The sequence below is a fragment of the Balaenoptera acutorostrata genome, chromosome 2 (genome assembly GCF_949987535.1).
Source record: "Balaenoptera acutorostrata chromosome 2, mBalAcu1.1, whole genome shotgun sequence".
Lineage (NCBI taxonomy): Eukaryota > Metazoa > Chordata > Mammalia > Artiodactyla > Balaenopteridae > Balaenoptera > Balaenoptera acutorostrata.
In genome coordinates, this window is record NC_080065.1 from 39,165,735 (window position 1) to 39,185,294 (window position 19,560).

General features: G+C 39.2%; 1 protein-coding gene and 1 non-coding gene across 4 annotated transcripts in view; both read left to right on the top strand.

Moving 5' to 3' along the window:
- NIM1K (NIM1 serine/threonine protein kinase) overlaps positions 1-19,560 on the top strand; it is a 68,540-nt gene that overhangs the window by 26,545 nt on the left and 22,435 nt on the right. Inside the window, exon 3 of one of the 3 annotated variants that reach the window (XM_057541406.1) lies at positions 16,669-16,715. The exons of the other annotated variants lie outside the window; for them this stretch is intronic. The gene's annotated coding sequence lies outside the window, so the exon portion shown is untranslated. The remainder of the gene's footprint in view (positions 1-16,668; positions 16,716-19,560) is intronic. 3 annotated transcript variants of the gene reach the window in all.
- On the top strand, positions 2,729-2,801 carry TRNAR-CCG (transfer RNA arginine (anticodon CCG)). The gene has a single exon. It is a non-coding gene; the product is annotated as a tRNA-Arg (tRNA).

Below are 19,560 nucleotides of genomic sequence, written 5' to 3' on the forward strand. Positions count from 1 at the left end.
CAGCCTCCTATGAATTTTATTTTATTTTATTGAAGTTTATTTTATTTTTTTTATACAGCAGGTTCTTATTAGTTATCTATTTTATACATATTTGTGTATACATGTCAATCCCAGTCTCCCAGTTCATCCCACCACCACCACCACCCCCACCCCCGCTTTCCCTCCTTGGTGTCCATACTCTTATGAATTTTAAATTGTTCATGACAACAGAAGAAGAAAAAGCTACAGCAGCTGAGACATCAGATATAGTAGCCATGGAGATAAAAGCGCTGCTTTTTTCCCTCTGGGATGCAAAATTTGTGTTTAAATGTGAATGACATCTTGAGATCAATGCATTTGATACAGTTCAGTAGTACAATAAAGAATGGTGTCAGAGATTGGGTAGAAAGATAAGGAAGTGTTCACTTAATGAATGAAGGCTTTTTGGAAGAGGTGGGCCAAAGACAAAGTATTTTGGGAACTAGGGACAAGTCATTTAATCTCTCTGGCCCTTGTCTCCTAAGCCCTAAAGTGAAGGGGTGGGAGGGGAGGAGCACTGAAGTGTCCCCCGTTTCTAACATTCTGTAATTCTTTGTTCTAGCCATTTTGGACAGTGTAGGCAAAGAACAGCAGGCAAGATCTAAATAAAAGTCTGAAAGGGGAGCTAGCTGTTAAGAATGCAAGCTGGAGGGACTTCTAGCCATTTTGGACAGTGTAGGCAAAGAACAGCAGGCAAGAACTAAATAAAAGTCTGAAAGGGGAGCTAGCTGTTAAGAATGCAAGCTGGAGGGACTTCCCTGGTGGTCCAGTAGTTAAGACTCTGCACTCTTCCACTGCAGGGGGTGCAGGTTCAATCCCAGGTCCGGGAACTAAGGTCCCACATGCCGTGCGGCACAGCCAAAAAACAAAAAAGTGAGCTGGGATGGAAGATGTGTGCAGAAATGTGAATGGCAGAAAGGGAACAGGAATGGTCTGGAATCAGAAGGTTGTATTTAATCCAAAAATATGGTCAAGGTAGTAGGAAAAAGATTTGAAGGCAGCTGGCTGGGTAGTTTGCATTAAGTGAATATTTTCTAGTGTAACATTTTAATTCCCTTAATTGTTTCAAATGTATTTTAACAGCTTTATTAAGATGTAATTCAAATACCACACAATTGACTCATTTAAAGTATACAATTCAGTGACTTTTAGTATATTCACAGAGCTGTGCATATTTACATCACCACAATCAATTTTAGAATATTTTCATTACCCTAAAAAGAAATGTTGCTCTGCTTAGTCAGTATTCCCAACTCCTCCCTCTAAACCCTAGCCAACCACTAATCTACTTTCTGTTGCTATAGATTTGCCTATTCTGAACACTTCATGTAAATGGGATCATACAATATACGGTCCTTTATGACTGCTTCTTTCACCTGGCAGAATGTTTTCAAGGTTTGTCCTTGTACATATGTCAGTACTTCATTTCTTTTTATTGATGAATAATATCCACTGTATGGATATACCACATTTTATTTATCCATTCATCAGTTGATGGATATTTGGGTTGTTTCTGCTTTTTAGCTATTATGAATTATGCTGCTATGAACATTTGTATATAAGTTTTTGTGTGGACATGTTTTCATTTCTCTAAGGTATATACCTAGGAGAGGAATTGCTAGTTTATGAGATAACTATATTCAACTGTTTTAAAAACTGACAGATTGTTTTTCAAGGCGCTGCACCATTTCACATTCCCACCAGCAGTGTATGAAGTTTCCAGTTCCTCCACATCCTCTCTAACACTTGTTATTACCTGTCTTTTTTATTCTAGCCATCCTAGTGGGTGTGAAGTGGTATCTCATTGTGGTTTTGCGTTCCCTGATGGCTCATGACGTTGAGCATCTTTATATGTTTTTACTGGCCGTCTGTATATCTTCTTTGGAGAAATGTCTATTTAGATCCTTTGCCCATTTTTAATTGGGTTATTTGTCTTTTTATTTGAGTTATTTTTTGTGTTATCTTTTTATTTTTAATTGAGTTATTTTATTTATAGATTCTCGATACAAATCCTAACACTAGACCACCAGGGAACTCCCAGAACCTAGTTTAAATTTATACTAACTCAATTTTAGTGAAATCAAGAAACTTTACTCCTTTATAGCTCCATTCCCTCCTCCTCTTTGTTGTACTATTATTGTTATAACTATTGTATCTTTATATGTTAAAAATAAAACCACATATTGTTATAATTATTCATTTATATGATTAATGTCTTTTAAAGACGCTGAGAGAAGAAAGGATAGCAAGTGTAGATAGACTTGAGGATTATTACAAACCCCTTGAGTGAAGAAATCCTCTCTACTTTGCTTCATTATCATATCCCCTGCACCTAGAACAGTGTTTGTCACATAGTAGATGCTCATTTAATATATAAATGAATGAATAATGACCTCCATACAGACAATCAATGAAATCCCAGAGAGAGAGAGTCCCAATAAGATGTAGAGATGAGTAACGAAGAGATTGAGATTAAGAGAATAAGGTTGCGTGAGTTGTGTGTATTGGGGAAGAGGTAATAATCATAGTGAGAAGAAGTGAGAGTGTCTTTCTCATTCAGTGCCATATGTATCTGAGGCTTAACATGGTGTTGGCATATAGCAGATGCTCAATAAATGTTGAATGAATGAATGATGCATCCTATGGCTGGTGCAGATCTTGGAGGATGAGGCAAGAGAGTTTCAGTCTTAGAAGTCCCTGTGTTGGGACTTCCCTGGTAGTCCAGTGGTTAAGACTCTGTGCTCCGAATGCAGGGGGCCCAGGTTCGATCCCTGGTCAGGGAACTAGATCCCGTTTGCCGCAACTAAGATCCCGCCTGCCACACCTAAGACCTGGCGCAGCCAAATAAATAAATAAATTAAATATTTTTTTAAAAAAGAAGAAGTCCCTGTGTTCCCCAAATGAATACAATCTCTGTCTCTTCTCAGTGCCTCTGGCTCTAAACTGGTGCTTCTCCTGAGGTCTCACCTTGTGTCCCACATCCCCACTGGACTGCCTGGACCACCTGCTCCCTTTGTGGGTCCTAAGCAGGATGTCCAATTACTGAAGGATGAGAAGTGCAAGCCTATTGGTTAAGACTGAGCAGAGGGAAGACAATAAATTTATCGTTAACCAAGCTGGTAGGGTGGTTTGAAGGGGAAGAAGAAAATTATTAGTGATGGGCAGAGGCAACTGAGAGAAAACCTGTGATCTTCTACATTTATATGCTCATTCATTCACCCACAACAGTTATTGAAAGCTTGCATAGAACAAAGTGTTCAGCTTTCCTTATGCCAAATATTAAATCCTAGACATAAATAATTACTGTATTGTAAAAACATTCTGGAAATAACTATATAGCCCGCTGTGGTGGTGAAGATGAGCCCTGAGACTGGAGCCTCCCTGCCTGGGCTTGAATACTGGATGGGTGGAGTCGCCTTACCTCCCTTTTTGTAAAACCGAGAATTCATGTAAGGATTAAATGGTTAATACACATAAATCACCTAGAATAGTGCCCACCCCATCGTATGTATTATAATATGTAAGAGCTAGCTATTATTATTGGTGTAATAATTGTTATTAAACAAAGACTAGAATAGTTGAGATTATCAGTAAATTTCAATAAAATTTTAGACTTCCCATTTTCCATACTACATATCTATCTAGGCTTCTCCTTAGTAGCAGCCAATTATGTATATATGTATTTATTTATTTTACAGCTTGAGCAAATGAGAAGCAACAACTCTCTTCTTATATATATTTATTTCATTTTGTTATGTGGTTACTGTGGTAAAGAGCTGTTTTCTACCTTTGAAAAACCAGCTTTACTCCAGAGGTTACCAGAGCAGAGAGGAGCCCCATGGATGGATAATTCAGAGGGCAGGAAAGCGGTTGCTTTTCTTTCAAGTTAGGTTGATCTGAATGAATTCCTGCCTGAGATTTCAAAGCTATGGCAGATCAATGGACTCAGGAATCAAAGACATCAAAGGTGATGTTTCTAATGTAAATGTATGAGCCATTCAAAACACTAATTAATGACTGTTCCTAGCTGGTTGTATCATGTAAAAGAGCAGCGTCATTAAAGATTCTTTTTTAAGGTTTAAAAAAAAATCTTTAGATTAGAAAGATACAGTAGAATGGTTGGATGTTTATTTCCATCACTGAATGCGAGAACCGCCCCTTCCCCTTACTCCCCTATTCCCCATAAGTGTTCCATAACCCACTTGCATTGCTTGGACCCTTAAAGTTCACTTGTACAATTAAGATTTGTCTTACTGTAGAACTGCAGGGTCCCTTCCAGTCAATTTTCTCAGTTGAAGCATAGAACGCGCTTCAAACACCGAACATTGGTACCCAATGTGCTTATCTCAGCAGCAGATCGCCTATTTTAAGTCATGCACGCACAGTGAGTGTCCAAGTCGTTGGAGCCTTAGTAAACTCATCATGTGGAGAGGGGTTTTTTTGGCACATAATAGGTGTTTAATAAATGTTTGTTAAATGAATGAATGATGGTGGTGATGGTGAGCTGAAAATACATTTATCATAAATAGGAGTCTTATCTAGATTTTTCACCCTGAATGATCCCAGACAAGCCATTTAACTGGATCATTTCATGCCTTGGTTTCCATGTCTTTAAAAGAAAGTATTGATATAATTAGTGGTTTTAGGAGTAGACTCGAGCTATGTTAATTCAAAATAATTACACTGAAGACTTCTACTGCCGAACTCACCTGGTTACAGCAAGGAGCAGGGAAGCAATCTAAACATCAGGTTATACATTTGTCAACACAGTCTCACACTGGTCGTCAGGAAAGTGAGCACTCGCTCTTATTTGGCCTGAGGTGCCTTCCAGGGAGGGATGCTATCAGGTAAAACAAATAACACAGTGGATATGCAGCTACACACTTATTTATCCTCATTAACTATCCAAAGTAAGAGGAAGAAATAACACATTTAAGTAAAATGATCACATTATATATCATCCAAACAATGACACTTTTGAGAATAAGAAAAGGAGGTAATATTAATCACATTGGGAAACGCATGGACAGTAATAGGCAAACCAGAATGTACAGTCAACCTGGGTCTATGCCATGTCCAGAAGCAGTCTCAAGTGTGCAGGATCAATTTTGCCCTTTTTTACCTAACTAAAAATTTTCCCTTCCTGACCTCACCGTTTGCCTGTGATAGAACTCTCAATCCTCTTAAGATCTACGGTAGATCACTTGTAGCTTCACCTTTATTTGCTAGTTACAGCATCTGTGTTTCTCATTATAAAATCATTAGCACTAACTAGGCAACTAAGAATGAGGCATATTCCTTCTGCTCCATTTGGTGAAATTCTTCCTGTGTTTTTAGCTAATTTCCTTATGTGAGTGTTCTACTGTTACTCACACCTTATTTTGTCTGATTTTCTACAGGTCCTGGTGCCCTGTACACATTCTCCTAAATTTGCTGATGACACGTTTCAGTTCTACTAGTGAATCTTGATAACTTTTCTTCCTCCTATAAGATAAATTTCCCCCCTAACTAGCACTGCCCAGTCAATAGTCGTAGGATATTGACACCTCAGCTGGCTGTACCCGCTAGAATATCCATGTATTCTGGTGGAAAAGAGCCAGGTCTTTTACACATTTGCTCAACAAATATTTAATTGAGCTCTTATTTGTGCCAAATACTGTTTAGAGTCCTGGATATATAATCTAGTCTGTGATCTGTCTGTTGGTTTTCTTAATGGTATCTTTTGATACCCGTAAATTTTAAATGCTGATGAAGTCAAACTTACCAAATTTTTTTTCCCTCTTACTGTTTGTGCTTTTTGTATCTAGTCCAAAAAACTTGCCCTACTTCAAAGTCCTGGAGATATACTTCTAGAAGCTTTATGGTGTTAGGTTTTATGTTTAAGTCAATGACATATCTCAGATTAATTTCTGTGCATGGTGTGGGATAAAGGTCAAGGTTCAACTTTTATTTACACAGACATCCAGTAGGTCCAGCACCATGTGTTAAAAAAGACTTGCCTTTCCCCACTGAATTAGCTTGGCGCCTTGGTGGAAAATCAGTTGACCGTATATATGGGTCAATTCCTGGACTCTCTTTTGATTTTTTTGTCTATCCTTACACACTGTCTCAATTACTGTAGCTCTTATGAATATAGTCCATATAAGTCAAATATGATCACTACCCTGAAGGAGCTTACAATCTGATTTATGAGAGAGACAGTCAACATAGAAGTCATAATAGTACAAAGAGGTGGAGAAAATCACAGTGCTAGCCACAGATGTTGGAAGTACAAAAGAGAACTCCACCTGGTTTAGGTGTGTAGGTACACAAGCTTCCTGAAAGAGGTAACACCTAAAATGATCCTTAAGGGATCAGTAGGAATTTGCAGAGGAGTAGGTCTGGTGCCCTCCAGTAAGAGTGAGGAGACCAGTGTGGCTGGGTGGAGTGAGTGAGGTGGAGATTGGAAGAGATGACATCAAAGAAGAAGGGGACCACACTGGGCAGAGCCTTGAAGGCCATTTTAAGGGTCTTAGCTTTTACTCTGAGTGAGAAGGGAAGCCATCCAAGGGTTTTGAGTAGAGAAGTGACACGATCTGATGTCTTTTAGAAGGATCTTCCTGGATGCTCTGTCTGAAACAGATGATGTCTGAGCTGATCTCAGAGCTTCTATCTTACCTGGCTGGTGGGTGCCAGATAAAACAGAAGCTCTGAGACCAGCTGCAGAGACTGTAACTAAAATCCAATCAAAAACTGATGGTGGCTTGGACTCAATGGTAATACTGGGATGACTGTGGTTTGGGTAATAATGGGATAAAGGGATTGTGTTCTGGATATATTTTGAAAATAGAGCCAATGAGATTTGCTGACAGATTGAACATGAGATATAAGATAAAAAGAGGAGTCCAGGTTTTCGGCTTCAGCTAGAAGGATGTGTTGCCAGTCACCAATATGTGAGAGCAAGTCTGGAGAAGAAAATCAGAAGCTTGGTTTTCCTACTTTAGAGTAAATATGAGAGATTACTACCCAAAGTACAAGCAATTTCCCCTACAGAGAAAGCAGGTGGAGATAAAGTCATCATGTGAGTCGTCAAGCCATGTGTGCAGCACTGTCCTAGGTGATGGGGAATCTAGGGGAATGGACGTGACCCCTGCACGTGGACCCTGCTCCTGAGGAGAGCTGCGGGGAGGCTTGATTCACACCAATGAAATGGAAGAAATGTGAAGTCAAGGACCAGATTGTGGATACAGACCTCAGGTGCCACAGGATAGTAGCAGTGTGGTCAGGAGTACTTAAAGTATGCTTCTAGAAGGAAATGGGAAAGGAGCCATCTTCACAGGTTGGGGAAAACTTAGAGAGGAAAAGACAAAACTGTGGTACTAAGCAGGAACCACTAGAGACACAGATATTCTAGGCCTGGCTGGAAGGGTTGTCAGAAGGATTTTCAAAATTTGGTTCCTGGCACATAGTAGGCACTTGAGAAAGGATAGCTAGTAGTAGGTGTTATATGGGGGGAATAATGGAGATAAAATTGTGAGTCAAACTGTCCTGAGTTCAGCCCCACCCCCATGTCAACACCTACTCCTCTGATGCCCTTTGCCCTTTCTCCTTTCCTAGGTTGTCTTCTAGTACCTCTATTAGAAACCTTCAAATCTGGCTTTCTAAATTGTTTGTGAGGGGAAAAGGGAATTCGACTATCCTATTTTAGCAGGTCCATGCAGGCTTATGGGTTTTTAATCATCTCACTTGTGTGAAGACTACAAAGGTCCAGAAGGGGGCAATGTGACTCTTGGACTTCAGGCGGGCTTTTTTTTTCCTACATATGCTTTGGAATTCATCCCCTTGTCCCCTGCCACCAGCACCCCTCACTTACCTCCACTGCTGGATAACTATTTAAGAATCCTCAGATGTGTTTCTTGTAGCGTGTAAAGGGATCACTTATGATGGATGGGAGGATCTTAGTAAAGGTTTCAAATTTTACTTGAAATTTGAATTTTTTATGATGAATTTTTTATGACGGTGAAAGTAAGAGCTTTTATTCTGAAATGCTGTTCTCCTCCATGACCGTAGCACTCCAGCCCTCCTGCCATGATAGACTTTCTTGAGTTCTGCTCAAACAGAAAAAAATGTTTTTTCTAACACCCCCTATGGCCATCACTCAAACGTTGTTCCTGCTTCTTAGTGAACACACTACATTAGAGCTGAAGAAAGTTATAAGGCAGCAAAAGAGCAGTGTCTGCTTTGACTTGCAAATATTTTTAATCCCTTAAAAATAAACCACGAGCTGCAAATAGGCATGAGTGTTCCTGTACTGTGTTTCCTAAATTAGTTATTCCTGAGGAGATGTAGAATACATTTTGTTTTTCTGCTCAGGGCCACCTGCTTGTGATTCAACCCATGGGTTCGTTCTGTACCTTAATGCCATTCCTTATTTGTATGGAGGCAACCACGCTCCCTCAGAAGAGCTGGGAAGATCTGTGTTTTGGAAATGAATTATAACTGAGATTCATATCTTTATGGGGAAGGGTCTGAGTTTCTGCCATGTTGCTTCTGGAACTTGACCCCATTCTCTTCCTCACGTGTTTGAAATTCCTGGTTTCACATGTTGTAAGGTTAACTTAAATATACAATCTCCATGCTCTTGGAGCTAACAGTCAAGACATTAAGGGCAACTTTCTTAATTTCAGTTGGCCTTAGTTTTGTTTTTCGTTTTAATCTGTGAAAAGGAAGTGACGGTACCTTACCTCACAGGGTTGTCATGTCATTCATCCATTCATTCACTTATTCATCCATTTCACTGTTGTCGTAAAATACCTAGCATTATAAAATTACAAATATTATATTTTTTGAACTAGTAGATTTTAACAAATTTTAAAATTGCATTATAGAAAAATTTAATACAGATACAAAAATGGTGCGAAGAACGTTATAAACCTCCATGTGCTCGTCACCCAGTTTCAAAAATGATCAATTCATGGGTCAGTCTTGTTTCATTTAAATTCCCATCATTTTCTCCACTCATTATTTTGGAACAAATTCCAGACATATTATTTTATCTAACAATCATTTTTAAAGATTAATGTTTATCCTATTAAAAACCTAATTAGGGCTTCCCTGGTGGCACAGTGGTTGAGAATCCACCTGCCAATGCAGGGGACACGGTTTTGAGCCCTGGTCTGGGAAGATCCCACATGCCACAGAGCAACTAGGCCCGTGAGCCACAATTGCTGAGCCTGCGCATCTGGAGCCTGTGCTCCGCAACAAGAGAAGCCACCTCAATGAGAAGCCCGTGCACCGCAAAGAAGAGTAGCCCCCTGTTCACCGCAACTAGAGAAAGCCCACGCGCAGCAACGAAAAAACCAATGCAGCCAAAAAATGAAGAAAGAAAGAAATTTATTAGAAAAAAAAGAATGAATTTGATGGTCAAATAAACTTGGAGAACACTGAATTAAACAAACAAACAAACAAAAAAAACAGATTTTGTTTGTGTGTGTGTTTTAAACACCAGAAGATCATGAGGTACTAATAGAAATATCTAAGAAGGGTGTAATATGCACCATTCCCAGATGTAGTTGACCATGGACCTATGGACTGCCATCCCCTTTTTTTCTGATGATGTTCCTATAAAACCTAGAGCAGAATTGGCAAATTAGCAACCTGACGGCCAAATCTGGCCTGAAGGTTCAGTTTCACTAGGCCACACAGTGTTTTTAAAATATTTAAGCCACCATTTAAAAATTGAGAGTGTTGACCAGAAATTTATCGATTTCCAGTTGCCTTTAAAGAATTAAAAGGCTTGGAAAAAGTAAGCCTGCCTTCCAGCATGGCTACCCAGGCTGTTCGTGAGCCTGGGCTGCCTCGTCATGCTGGGCATGGGGGCTCCCCTAAGCCCCATTGAACACCTGCATGGCCCTCCTGGGCATTTGCGTCTGTGACCTTGACGGTCAAGAAAACCTCAAGTGAGGTAGAGCTCAGTGTGGGAAGAGCTGATGTAAACCCATCAGCCTGGGTGGACTGGCCATGGATGTGAGTGTAAGCAGAATGGGGAGACCCCAGCCTCTTGGCTGGGAAAGTAGCTTGTGAGATCAAGTGGGGCAAGAGGGCGTGTCAGGAGCCACGCTGCTGTTCATCACTAGGGCAGAACCAGTTCACATTCATTTGCCATTTGCTTCAAAGTTTCCCAACTGCCACCGCCCCCAACTCCCCTCCCATGGGGATCTTGACAAATATGCTGAGGAATAAAAAGCTAGGGCCAAAAGCTAATATGGTGCAAATAACGTTTAAATGTTAAAATAGATTTTCAAATGAAGCATGTTTGCTAATGATCTCCCCCGAGGGCCCACCATGTCTGAGGAGGATTACGTGGGCTTTGGCTGTCCTCGCATTCTGTTGTCACACATAGAGAAAACCCAGCTATTTTCTAAGCAAACCAGTGCCTGGCCTTGCCAACCAAGGAAGAGGTTGTCTGAGAGCCTTGCCCAGAAGTTTTGTAATTTAAACTCAGACAAAGAGAACAAAGACGAAATGGTTTTCTTTGATATTATTTTCACAGTGGGTTGCAAGTCAAGAAAATAAATTACCGAGTAAGCTCCGTTTTCTTTAATCTTATTTAATGCATTGCTATGCAGCCACAGTAAGCTAATAATTAAGGACCATTCTGCCTCCTCAGAGGCTTTGATCTATAATGACACGACTCTATATTTTTGGCTGGTTGGGTTTCTAAGCTCTCATTAATGTCCATAAAAATTGGTCAGAATCAAAAGGGCAGAGAATAAAATGACAGCAAACCATGCTTGCATCTAAGAAAAGGGAAGATTTCGTCTGCAATTAGGTATGTCATAATTTCCATTATTTGCTTATTTTCAACATGATATAGCTTGATATTTTAGGACACTGCTAGAAAGCAGTCCAAATATAAACTATTTATAGCAATTCCACAACCTGTAATCAGGATTTCTGTTTCCAGACATCTAAGAAAAGTCTTTAGGAAAAAAAATCCTGCAAAATAAAAATGAATATTCACAGCCAAACAGGATTTATCTTTCTAGTTTGATTTTTTCTTTTACTTTTTTATTCTATTGGAATATGTGAGAATCTGAAGTTTTTCCTCACTCATTACTAATTTTGAATTTTCTGAGATTTGTTGGCAATTCAAGTACAGTAGAAACCGTATGTCTTTGTTTATTGGGAGCACAATAGTGTGAGTCTGGGAATTCTAATAATTAGATGTTGGACTTCATGAATTGATTACCCGCTTTTCTTGTCTTTTTTTCTCTATTGTTCATCTCTTCTAGATTTTTTTAAACAACTCTTCAATTGAATTCCTTAATTTAAATTTCTAATAGAGCTCTTTCTTGTTCTCTGAGGGTTTTTGTTTTGTTTTGGTTTGGTTTTAGAATTTTCTTCTTATTTTATGGATGAAGTATTTTGTCTTTTGTCTTCTGCTTCCTGCAATGCTTTCTATTTCCTTCAAGTTCCTTTCATTCACTACTGTTTTGGTTGGGTATGCTTTCTTTCTTTCTTTTTTTTTTAACATCTTTATTGGAGTATAATTGCTTTACAATGGTGTGTTAGTTTCTGGTGTATAACAAAGTGAATCAGCTATACATATACATATATCCCCATATCTCCTCCCTCCTGCGTCTCCCTCCCACCCTCCCTCTAGGTGGTCACAAAGCACTGAGCTGATCTCCCTGTGCTATGTGGTTGCTTCCCACTAGCTATCTACTTTACATTTGGTAGTGTATATATGTCCATGCCACTCTCTCACTTCGTCCCAGCTTACCCGTGTCCTCAAGTCCATTCTCTACATCTGCGTCTTTATTCCTGTCTTGCCCCTATGTTCTTCAGAACCTTTTTTTTTTTTTTTTTTAGATTCCATATATATGTGTTAACATACAGTATTTGTTTTTCTCTTTCTGACTTACTTCACTCTGTATGACACACTCTAGGTCCATCCACCTCACTTCAAATAACTCAATTTCGTTTCTTTTTATGGCTGAGTAATATTCCATTGTATATATGTGCCACATCTTCTTTATCCATTCATCTGTCAATGGACACTTAGGTTGCTTCCATGTCCTGGCTATTGTAAATAGAGCTTCAATGAACACTGTGGTACATGACTCTTTTTGAATTATGGTTTTCTCAGGGTATATGCCCAGTAGTGGGATTGCTGGGTCGTATGGTAGTTCTATTTTTAGTTTTTCGAGGACCCTCCATACTGTTCTCCATAGTGGCTGTATCAATTTACATTCGCACCAACAGTGCAAGAGGGTTCCCTTCTCTCCACACCCTCTCCAGCATTTATTGTTTGTAGATTTTTTGATGATGGCCATTCTGACTGGTGCGAGGTGATACCTCATTGTAGTTTTGATTTACATTTCTCTAATGATTAGTGATGTTGAGCATCCTTTCATGTGTGTGTTGGCAATCTGTATATCTTCTTTGGAGAAATGTCTATTTAGGTCTTCTGTCCATTTCTGGATTGGGTTGTTTCATTTTCTGATATTCAGCTGCATGAGCTGCTTGTATATATTGGACATTAATCCTTTGTCAGTTACTTTGTTTGCAAATATTTTCTCCCATTCTGAGGGTTGTCTTTTCGTTTTGTTTATGGTTTCCTTTGCTGTGCAAAAGCTTTTAAGTTTCATTAGGTCCCATTTGTTTATTTTTGTTTTTATTTCCATTTCTCTAGGAGGTGGGTCAAAAAGGATCTTGCTGTGATTTATGTCATGGAGTGTTCTGCCTATGTTTTCCTCTAAGAGTTTTATAGTATCTGGCCTTACATTTAGGTCTTTAATCCATTTTGAGTTTATTTTTGTGTATGGTGTTAGGGAGGGTTCTAATTTCATTCTTTTACATGTCGCTGTCCAGTTTTCCCAGCACCACTTATTAAAGGGGCTGTCTTTTCTCCATTGTATATTCTTGCCTCCTTTATCAAAGATAAGGTGACCATGTGTGTGGGTTTATCTTTGGGCTTTCTATCCTGTTCCATTGATCTATATTTCTGTTTTTGTGCCAGTACCATATTGTCTTGATTACTGTAGCTTTGTAGTATAGTCTGAAGTCGGGGAGCCTGATACCTCCAGCTCTGTTTTTGTTTCTCAAGATTGCTTTTGCTATTCGGGGTCTTTTGTGTTTCCATACAAATTATGAAATTTTTTGTTCTAGTTCTGTGAAAAATGCCATTGGTAGTTTGATAGGGATTGCATTGAATCTGTAGATTGCTTTGGGTAGTATAGTCATTTTCACAATGTTGATTCTTCCAATCCAAGAACATGATATATTTCTCCATCTGTCTGTATCATATTTAATTTCTTTAATCAGTGTCTTATACTTTTCTGCATACAGGTCTTTTGTCTCCTTAGGTAGGTTTATTCCTAGGTATTTTATTCTTTTTGTTGCAATGGTAAATGGGAGTGTTTTCTTAATTTCACTTTCAGATTTTTCACCATTAGTGTATAGGAATGCTAGAGAGTTATATGCATTAATTTTGTATCCTGCTTCTTTACCAGATTCATTGATTAGCTCTAGTAGTTTTCTGGTAGCACCTTTATGATTCTCTATGTATAGTATCATGTCATCTGCAAACAGTGACAGCTTTACTTCTTCTTTTCCAATTTGGATTCCTTTTATTTCTTTTTCTTCTCTGATTGCTGTGGCTAAAACTTCCAAAACTATGTTGAATAATAGTGGTGAGAGTGGGCAACCTTGTCTTATTCCTGATCTTAGTGGAAATAGTTTCAGTTTTTCACCATTGAGAATGATGTTGGCTGTGGGTTTGTCATATATGGCCTTTATTATGTTGAGGTACGTTCCCTCTGCGCCTACTTTCTGGAGAGTTTTTATCATAAATGGGTGTTGAATATTGTCAAAAGCTTTTTCTGCATCTATTGAGATGATCATGTGGTTTTTCTCCTTCAATTTGTTAATATTGTTTATCACATTGATTGATTTGCATATATTGAAGAATCCTTGCATTCCTGGGGTAAACCCTGCTTGATCATGGTGTGTGATCCTTTTAATGTGCTGTTGGATTCTGTTTGCTAGTATTTTGTTGAGGATTTTTGCATCTATGTTCATCAGTGATATTGGCCTGTAGTCTTCTTTTTTTGTGGCATCTTTGTCTGATTTTGGTATCAGGGTGATGGTGGCCTTGTAGAATGAGTTTGGGAGTGTTCCTCCCTCTGCTATATTTTGGAAGAGTTTGAGAAGGGTAGGTGTTAGCTCTTCTCTAAATGTTTGATAGAATTCACCTGTGAAGCCATCTGGTCCTGGACTTTTGTTTGTTGGAAGATTTTTTAATCAGAGTTTCAATTTCAGTGTTTGTTATTGGTCTGTTTATATTTTCTATTTCTTCCTGGCTCAGTCTCGGAAGGTTGTACTTTTCTAAGAATTTGTCCATTTCTTCCAGGTTGTCCATTTTATTGGCATATAGTTGCTTGTAGTAATCTCTCATGATCCTTTGTATTTCTGCAGTGTCAGTTGTTACTTCTCCTTTTTCATTTCTAATTCTATTGATTTGAGTCTCCTCCCTTTTATCTTGATGACTCTGGCTAATGGTTTATCAATTTTGTTTATCTTCTCAAAGAACCAGCTTTTACTTTTATTGATCTTTGCTATTGTTTCCTTCATTTCATTTTCATTTATTTCTGATCTGATCTTTATGATTTCTTTTCTTCTGCTAACTTTGGGGGTTTTTTGTTCTTTCTCTAATTGCTTTAGGTATAAGCTTAGGTTGTTTATTTGAGCTGTTTCTTGTTTCTTGAGGTAAGGTTGTATTACTATAAACTTCCCTCCTAGAACTCCTTTTGCTGCATCCCATAGGTTTTGGGTTATCGTGTTTTCATTGTCATTTGTTTCTAGGTATTTTTTGATTTCCTCTTTGATTTCTTCAGTGATCTCTTTGTATTTAGTAGTGTATTGTTTAGCCTCCATGTGTTTGTATTTTTTACAGATTTTTTCCTGTAATTGATATCTAGTCTCATGGCGTAGTGGTCAGAAAAGATACTTGATACAATTTCAATTTTCTTAAATTTACCAAGGCTTGATTTGTGACCCAAGATATGATCTATCCTGGAGAATGTTCTCTGAGCACTTGAGAAGAAAGTGTAATCTGCTGTTGTTGGATGGTATGTCCTATAAATATCAATTAAGTCCATCTTCTTTAATGTATCATTTAAAGATTGTGTTTCCTTATTTATTTTCATTTTGGATGATCTGTCCGTTGGTGAAAGTGGGGTGTTAAACTGCCCTACTATGATTGTGTTACTGTCGATTTCCCCTTTTATGGCTGTTAGCATTTGCTTTATGTACTGAGGTGCCCCTAGCTTGGATGCATAAATATTTACAATTGTTATATCTTCTTCTTGGATTGATCCCTTGATCATTATGTAGTGTCCTTCTTTGTCTCTTGTAATAGTCTTTATTTTAAAGTCTATTTTGTCTGATATGAGAATTGCTACTCCAGCTTTCTTTTGATTCCCATTTGCATGGAATATCTTTTTCCATCCCCTCACTTTCAGTATATATGTGTCCCTAGGTCTGAAGTGGGTCTCTTGTAGACAGCATATATATAGGTCTTGTTTTTGTATCCATTCAGCCAGTCTATGTCTTTTAGTTGGAGCATTTAATCCATTTACATTTAAGGTAGTTATCGATATGTATGTTCCTATTACCATTTTCTTAATTGTTTTGGGTTTGTTATTGTAAGTCTTTTCCTTCTCTTGTGTTTCCCACTTAGAGAAGTTCCTTTAGCATTTGTTGTAGAGCTGGTTTGGTGGTGCTGAATTCTGTTAGCTGTTGCTTGTCTGTAAAGGTTTTAATTTCTCTGTTGAATCTGAATGAGATCCTTGCTGGGTAGAGTAATCTTGGTTGTAGGTTTTTCTCCTTCATCATTTTAAGTATGTCTTGCCACTCCCTTCTGGCTTGCAGAGTTTCTGCTGAAAGATCAGCTGTTAACCTTATGGGGATTCCCTTATATGTTAATTGTTGCTTCTCCCTTGCTGTTTTTAATATTTTTTCTTTGTACTTAATTTTTGATAGTTTGATTAATATGTGTCTTGGCATGTTTCTCCTTGGATTTATGCTGTATGGGACTCTCTGTGCTTCCTGGACTTGACTATTTCCTTACCCATATTAAGGAAGTTTTCAACTATAATCTCTTCAAATATTTTCTCAGTCCCTTTCTTTTTCTCTTCTTCTTCTGGGACCCCTATAATTCGAATGTTGGTGCGTTTAATGTTGTCCCAGAGGTCTCTGAGATTGTCCTCAATTCTGTTCATTCTTTTGTCTTTATTCTGGTCTGTGGTAGTTGTTTCCACTACTTTATCTTCCAGGTCACTTATCCATTCTTCTGCCTCAGTTATTCTTCTATTGATTCCTTCTAGAGAATTTTTAATTTCATTTATTGTGTTGTTCATCATTGTTTGTTTGCTCTTTAGTTCTTCTAGATCCTTGTTAAACGTTTCTTGTATTTTCTCCATTCTATTTCCAAGATTTTGGATCATCTTTACTATCATTACTCTGAATTCTTTTTCAGGTAGACTGCCTATTTCCTCTTCATTTGTTTGGTCTGGTGGGTTTTTACCTTGCTCCTTCATCTGCTGTGTATTTCTCTGTGTTCTCATTTTGCTTAACTTACTGTGTTTGGGTTCTCCTTTTTTGCAGGCCACAGGTTCGTAGTTCCTGTTGTTTTTGGTGTCTGCTCCCAGTGGGTAAGTTTGGTTCAGTGGCTTGTGTAGGCTTCCTGGTGGAGGGGATTGGTGCCTGTGTTCTGGTGGATGAGGCCTGATCTTGTCTTTCTGGTGGGTAGGACCACGTCCAGTGGTGTGTTTTGGGGTCTGTGAACTTATGATTTTAGGCAGCCTCTCTGCTAATGGGTGGGGTTGTGTTCCTCTCTTGCTAGTTGTTTGGCATAAGGTGTCCAGCACTGTAGCTTGCTGGTCATTGAGTGGGGCTGGGTCTTAGTGTTGAGAAGGAGATCTCTGGGAGAGCTTTTGCCATTTGATATTACATGGGGCCGGGAGGTCTTTGGTGGACCAATGTCCTGAACTCGACTCTCCCACCTCAGAGGCTCAGGCCTGACATGCGACCAGAGCACCAGGACCCTGTCAGCCACACGGAATCCCTGCCTCACCTAGCGGGTGAGCAGACGAGGTGGGTAGGTATGCTTTCTTCCTTTCATTGTGGAGCCTTTCCTCAGGTGTCTGGCGCCTCTTGGCTGGACATTCATTCTAAGCAGAAGGCACTTAAATCTGATCAGAAGCTCCTTGCCTGCAAGTGAAACTGGCTCCTGGAGGACTGCACAGTAGGTGGTCAGGCGGGTTTTGGGTTGGAGAACCTCTGAATATGGGTTTCAGGAGGTCTTTTCTCTTTAACCAAAAGAGGAACCCCCTGCCTGGCAGATTATATACATGTTTCCCTTTATCCTGGAAACTCAAGGGTTTAGGGGTGCAGAGAGAAGAGGGAAACAGTGATCCCATAACTGGATCTGAGCTAATGGACTGTCCTGTGCCTTGTGCTCCTGAGCTGGCCTGGGAGTGGGCAGGGAGAGTAGCACACTGGCTCTGAGGAGGAAAGGGGCTGGGGCTCTCACTGCTCTACATTCAAACAATCCCTATTTTTGGTCTGCTTCAATCCTCCAAACTTTGAGGTAGTTGGTCTCTTATAGTTTGAAGTCTCTTGAGCGTTCAGAAAGGTATATCTCATTGGCATATCCAGTTTTGCAGTTTTCTTCACCGTCTTTGCAGAGTCATTAACTACTCCTCAATTTGCTTTCCATCTCCCCCAGATGTGTTGGTATCTTACATCTGCTATTACCTCTCGTACTCTGTTTGTCCTTATGGGTTTATGCCTTTTTCCCCTCTTATTCCTACTGTGGGGTTTTGGCAGGAAATAGAGATAAATGAAAGCATAAAATTCTGTATTTAACTAGAAGTCCCTAATTATCTTTTGATTTTAAAAACAGTCCATTAGTATTAGACAATCAGGTGTGGCAATCTCCCTGTATAACCAAAAGTAAAGCAAACTTTCTGTACACCAATTGTGTAAGATGGCAACATATTACATATTTTTAATTTTCTCTTTAAAGGTAAATACAAGCACATGAAAAAAAGGTAAATCATATAAAAAGAGTAAATAGTGAAAAATACTCTACTGACCTCTTAACAATGTATCTTGGATATCATAACTCATTCTTTTTCACAAGTACAATGAATTATTTCACAAATAATCCACTATTTTTGTATATGTATGTATTGTAACTTATTTAACTTGTCCCTACTGACGGGCATTTAATTAATTAATGTCTAGTTTTTTCCTACAAAACAATGCAGCAGTGAATATCTATCTAGCCATCTTTATATGAGAAATACGTATACCTTTGTGAATGTACGTGCAGGATAAATTCAAGTGGAATAGCTGAGGCAAAGGATACGTACACTTGTACTTTAATACCTATAGCCAATTGTTCTCCAAGCAATTGTACCAATTTATACCCTCTAACAATGAATGAGAGCTCCTGTTTCCCTCTCTAACCAGTGCATTATAATTTGAAGACTTTGGATTTCTAAGCAGTACTGTAGCAATTCTCAGTTGGATGGTGGAATTCAGACTAAGCTTTCACCTACACAAGAAGGCGGGGCCAGGAATACTATTGGCCAGTAGCAGGTAGCCCAGGCCTTGGAAATGTGGACTGAAATAAGCTTTCTGAGATAATTCAAGTAAATGCTGGGATAGTGTTATGTGTCTATAAATAAAATATTTACCTCTACTCAATAGATCATACCTGAATGTAACGATCAATCAGTTGGTAAGTTAATTCATTCCTTCTTCAACAAATGCTTATCATACAACTGCCAGGCACTGGGCTGAGCCCTGGGAGTTCGAAGAATAAGGTGCAGGTTCCTGCCCTCCAGGTGCTTATCTAGTTGGGGTTGGTAATGACAGCACCGTGGCGAGGCACTGGGAGAGAGGCAAGCCTGGAGTCCTGAGCAAGGCCCAGGAAGGACACAGAGCCAAGAAGTTCTGCAACCTGAAGGAACACGAGGCGATCGAGCACTGCATCCTGTCAAAAGGCCTTACTCTCGTTGCGTAGGTGAAGCTAAAGTTTCTTTCAGAATTAAAATTGTTACACCACTTCTTGTCTGTGTGGTCTCTTTCTGCCAGGGATCTGAGGAGATCTTTGTAGAGCTTCTTAATCTGAAGTACAGAGATGGGTCTCAGAGGGTCTGTGAACCCCTTAAAACTGGATGCAGATTAGGTGTGCATGCTTTTTCCTGGGGATAGGGTCACAGGCTTCATCAGAATCTCAAAGGAGTGTGCAACTCCAGGAGGCTTAAGAACCAGTGGCTTAGATTCTCCTCAAGCTAATTCAGGCTCTTTTACCTTAAAATGTCTTTTAAAACACCCTACTCAGACTCTAGCCTAGAGATGTGTGTGGTTACTAATACCTGGCCCCTTTTAAACCTCTGTCCTTTATCCTTCATCCAGCTTCCCCTCCCCCATGCAGAAATAGGCACAGCGATGGGCAGCCTCCCACCACTCCTCTTCCCTGTCCTT